This window comes from Alligator sinensis, unplaced genomic scaffold (assembly GCF_000455745.1).
Source record: "Alligator sinensis unplaced genomic scaffold, ASM45574v1 scaffold707_1, whole genome shotgun sequence".
NCBI lineage: Eukaryota > Metazoa > Chordata > Crocodylia > Alligatoridae > Alligator > Alligator sinensis.
Window position 1 is genome coordinate 519,040 of NW_005842065.1, and position 5,569 is coordinate 524,608.

Here is a 5,569-nt window from a genome sequence, read left to right on the forward strand (position 1 = left end):
TGTCACAGGCTGGGGTTCCAGGGGGATTCCCATCCATCCACAAGGCAATGGGGATTCCCTCTCTTCCTCTTCCCTGAAGACCCAGGTGCATTAGAAGCTTGACAAGGGCTGGGGGGGCAGGGTTTGGTCAGGGAAGTTCCTGCCCCCTTCTGTGATCCCCTTCCCCAACCTTGATCTAGCAACCCCCAGCCCCAGCAGAGAGGGACTAAGTGACTAAGCCAAGGCTATATGGAAAGGCAGTGGCAGGGGACAGACTGGGCCTGATCGAGCAGCCCTGTTGTAGCCTGGTCCCCTCCTCAGCCCCCTGCTGGAGTCAGGCTGGGAGGTGGGGCTGGGGGTTAGAGCAGCATGGCCTGGGAGCCTGGGTGCCTGGGTTCTCTTCCTAGCTCTGGAAGGACATCCCCCTGCATTCACCTGTCCCCTGTGGTTCCAACCGCTATGCCACACTCCCCCAAGTGCCTGTGACGACCCCCTGGCTAGCATGGGGATGCAGGAGAAGCTGCCTGATGCAGCCACTTCTGGGGTAGAACATCCTGGGGCTGTGTATCCAGGGTTCCCCCTCTAATCGGGGACTGGTCTGGGGAAATGGGACAGATGGAAGAACTGAGAACAGATGCCCTTCCCCCAGGACCAAGTCAGACCCTTCATAGATTTCATAGACATTAGGGCTGGAAGGGACCTCATGAGATCAGGTCTCCCCTACCCTGGGGGTCTTCAAGAGGAGGTTGGATAGGCATCTAGCTGGGGTCATCTAGCCCCAGCCCTCTTCCCTGCCTATGCAGGGGGTCGGACTCAATGATCTATTGAGGTCCCTTCCGACCCTAACATCTATGAATCATTGGGTCAGCTGGGGTCAGATCACCCCAGCAATATACTTTAAGAAATGCTTGGATGTCTATCAAGAATAGGTGCTTGCACCACTTCAGGGGGAATCTATTCCAGACTCTGGAAACTGGGACGATAAAGAAGTTTTTCCTTATGACCAGTCTAAAACAGTCTTCCAGTAGTTTGTGACCATTCAACCTTACTTCAGTTTCCCCAGCCTCCCTACTGGGGACTGGGGTAAGGGCAGCTGCAGGTCCTGCCCCACACCCTCCAGTGTCCCCTGGTGACAGGCCCCAGAACCTGGAGCCTCAGGTGCATTAGGAGCTTGACAAAGGCTCCTGATGATAATGACCCAGGATAAATAACTAAATAAACAAGTCTTGATGGACGCGGGGTGGGGGGTGAATCAGAAGACACAGCTCCCATAAGGGTGGAGCGGGGGAGAGGAAGCAAGAAACCATTACAATGCAACGTGATTAAGAGTCAGATAAATAACTTTAATTAGCTTTCTACTACACCTGTCACCAGACAACATCAATAAATAAAGCCCTGTAAAGTGCATTGTGGAGATAAGAAGGGGTAGAAACCCAGTCTGAAGTGTTCTTGAAGACAGGAGAGGGGGGAATGAAGGACCTGGGGTCTTTCCGGGGAAGGATGGAGATTTGGGAGCCTACGGTGGAGAGGAACGGAGATTTAGGCACCCACGGCAGGGCTGAAGGCACACTTCACCCCTCCCCAGCCCCTAGAGACCAGGCGCCCTGAGATCTAACAGTCTGTGGGGGTGGAAAAATATATAGATTCCTTTAGCACCATTTAGGCTTCGGATGAACAAGAAGCTGCGAAGAACGCCTCGGCGTGGAAAACCCCATGAGGTTTCAAGCAGCTCCCGTCAGCTGAGACTTGTGTTTCCGCCCACAGGCAAAATCCAAGTCCCTTTCAGGAAGCCTTTGAGAGCACAGTCCTCTAGATTTCATCCACTCCCCCTGCCCCCACCAAGAACAAAAACCAGGGTCGCCCCATAGCAGATCAAACTGAGGAGTTAGGGGGGAAATAGGGTGTTTCCTGGGCCAGTCTGGGTCTTCCCTGGGCTGGAAAGAATAGTCTGGGGAAGGGGAAGTGGGGGCAGGGGAGAGTTTTGGGTTCAAGTACTCAGTATTTGGCCTTCTCCTAGCCCCTGATCTCTGTTACCCACCCCCGCTGTGTCGCTTCAGGGTGGGGAAACCAGGCTGGAGGAAGCGACAATGATCTAGGTAATGCTATGACCAGAGCCCACAGGAGAGACTGGGGGAAAAAATAAATCTTCCCCCTCACCTCAGTTTGCTCTGAAAACAGACTGTTGCCTCGAGGAGACACTCCCTTCTTTTGTGCCCTATAGGGCTTATGACACACAGCGGAGCCACCAAGAATCCAACCAGCGGAAGGTGGCACCGGCGTCCTGAGCTTCTGGGGGTTTTTTACCCCTCTCCAATCTCTGTCCATGCCAGGAGGGAAAGCAGCACTGTTGCAATAAGTTACCACCCTATAAACAACCCCCCCAATAATAAATAAAAAACAATGTCCGTCAAAGATTTCCCCAGCCCCGCCAGATCTAGGGGGGTGGAGGACAGGCAGGATCAGGGCCTATCCCCCCACACCCCCTCGATTGGTCCTGGCATCTTCTGCATAGGCTTGACCAGCTGATTGTTCATGGATCCCACTTTTCACACCAATCTCCAGAACTCTGTTTCACCCTTACGGTGACTGGTGGGGATGGAGGGGGAATCTCATAATCCCCCACTGTCTGTCAAGTCCCCACCAGGCAGCCGGAGGAGCCCCAAGAAGTTGCGGGTTCTCCCAGCACTCTGATCCAACTGCCATGTCTCCAGGGCTCGGGGCTCAGTGGATAGGCGGGCAACCAGGCGGGTGCCGGCTTTGAGGTAGCGCATACCCAGAGACAGCTGGGATGGGGCCTTACCAGCCTGGGGTGCCAAGGACAGCTGTACTGTGACGGCTGGGGTCATGGTGATGCCCTCCATGTGGACCTGAAGCTCCACGGTGCTGTTCTCCAGGCAGGACCGGGCAACCACGCAGGTAACCGCGAGCTGGGCATAGAGTAAGTAGAGGCCAGAGACTTTGACTTCCAGCTGGTGTGTGGCCTTGTTGTAGTGGAAGTCTGGGCTATGGACCACACCATAGATGCCTTCCTCATATTGCAGCTCAATGTTGTTTGGGCTGTCTTGTAAACTAGCTGGAAGAGAACAGAAAGAGGCAGGATGGTTAATTCAATCATGTGTCATAGCACCCATGTTGCAGCCATCTTATAGGAAAGTCTCCTAACCACAGGGCAAATGAGATCCCGCCTTGTGCCTGTGCTAACACCCAATCCTCTTTCAGGATCCAGGAGCAATGGGGTGCAGCAGAAATATCACTGCACTCTCTGCTGGCTGAAAAAAGGAACGGCTGTATTGTGTGTCATAGCCCCTGTGCTGCTAATGGCTCATAGGAGTCACCTAACAGCAAGGGGAGAGATGATTCCCTCATGCTTGTTTTAACATCCCATCCCCTTCCAAGATCCAGGAGCACTGAGATGCCATCTGCTGGCTGGAAATCTAAGTGGCTCAGCTGTGTGTCATAGCCCCTGTAGTGCTGCCAGCTCATGGGAAAGTCTCCAAACAGCAAAGGAAAGATGATTCCCTCATGCTTGCTCTAACACCTGATTTTCCCTGTCCACAATCTGAGCAGAAACACTACAGTGCCCCTTGCTAGCTGGAAACCTGAATGGCTCATCTGTGTATCATAGCCTCCGTTCTGCTGCCACTTCATAATAGAGTCTCTTAACAGCAGGGAAAAGATGGCTCCCTTATGCTTGCTCTAACACCTGATCCCCTTCCACATCCCAGGAGTACTGGGGTGGAGCAGAGCTGCTACAGCAGCCAGGGGGACACCTGAATAGAGCCACTGTTTGTCACCTGTCATAGTGTCTTTGAACAGCAGGGGAAAGATTATTCCCTCGTGCTTGGTCTCACACCCAATTTCCCCTTCCATGGCCCTGAATAGCTCCACTGTGTGTCATGTACCCTATACTGCCAAGGGGAGAGTCTCCCACAGGTTACAGCCCCTGCATGGCCAACGGCACATAGGAGAGTCTCTTAAAAGCAGGGTCCTGTCTATGAAGTGGCATTCCCATCCTGCTCTGGAGGGGCCTGGATCATACTGGGGGCAGCAGGCGGCAATTCTCTGGGGCCTAGACTGAAGGTCGATGCACTGGACCCCACAGGGGCTTTGCAGCATTGCTCTGTGGGTAAATCCCGCCCCCCCACCCAGAACCAGGCACCCTCTAGTCTCCACCCCGCTCTGTATGCCAGCCTCAGCACCTTGCAATGGAAAGCAGCAACACTCTACACCCCCAACCCATGACACTGGGTGAGACTGGGAGGCAGGAAGGGGATCACGGAAACCCTCTGCTCTGCTGAGACCGGAAAATAAATATTTATAGTCCTATACACATGCATGTGGTTGAGCCAAGAGCCTTAGAATGAAGAGGGGAGGGAAATGCTCCCCCGTTTACCGTATATCCTCACATACCCCATGCCCCTGGGATGCACCTTTTGGGGGGGGGGATACTAATCAAATGAATCAGAATGGTTTGTTTTCCACCCCTCTTTACCTGTTTTAACGCCACCCCCGCCACACACACACACACCCCCATATTTCTATGCCTAATAGGAAGGCGGTGAGTATTATACATAAATCAATATGGTATTTTTGGTTGGTTCCAAATGCATTGACTTTCCCTCCAGCTCTTAATGATTCATCCCATAGAAGAGCACTTTTTTTTGCTTTGGCTCAGCCCAGGGCTGAAAAATGCAGCCATCTCTGGGGTGAAGCAAAGCAGGCAGCCACCCATAATAGTTTTCCAGGGGAAGCCAGCAAAGAAAAAGTATCTCTTGCCTGATGCAGCAGGCCTCTGTGGTTACAACAATGGGGCTCAGCAGAGGCTAAGGCTACCCGCCCTCCCAGAACTGCCCAGGAGGAAGCAGGGAGGATGGGTAGAAGGCAGCGTAGAGCAAGGGTCACAGCAAGCGGGGCTGTTGTATCGTGCTCACTGATGTTGCCTGAATGATTGGAGAAGAGCTGAGCCTGGATCTAATGGTAGGGGCTGGTGGGGGGCGGACGGACAGAAGGACAGACAGGTGTTCTTTGTGTGAGCTGGAAGTCTTTGAAGGGAGTGGAAAGGAGCCATGGTGGCAGCTTAGCAGCTACTGGTCATGGGGACCCAGTCCTCCCAGTAACCTGCCCCACCCCACCACATCCGCCATGCCTTAGAGCTACTCACCCTTCTGGATAAGCAGGTGGGCACCAGACATGTGCTGCAGAGAGAGGGGAGAGGAAGGAGTTTTAGAAGGGGCTTGGATCAGGCTGGGGTTGGGAAGGGGGTCTGGGCCTGGAACAAGGATCACAGCCCGCAGCTGCCCAGCAACACAGACAGACACTGATCTCCACCACCCCCCACCCAACAGCCATGGGGAAATGGATACCAATTCCAGTAGACTCCCAGGCAATCCAGGAAGGCTGGCAACCCTAGGTTGGACAGACCTGCCCCCGAGACAGACAGATAGACAGTGCTGCCCCCCAAGAGACAGACTATATGCCCCATCTCCCTCCCTGCCCCCCCCCCTCCAAGTAGGGAAACTGAGGCACAGGCTCCCTGGCACCGCTGGGGGCACAGCCTGGGGTCGGACAGACCTCCCCACGACAGACAGAC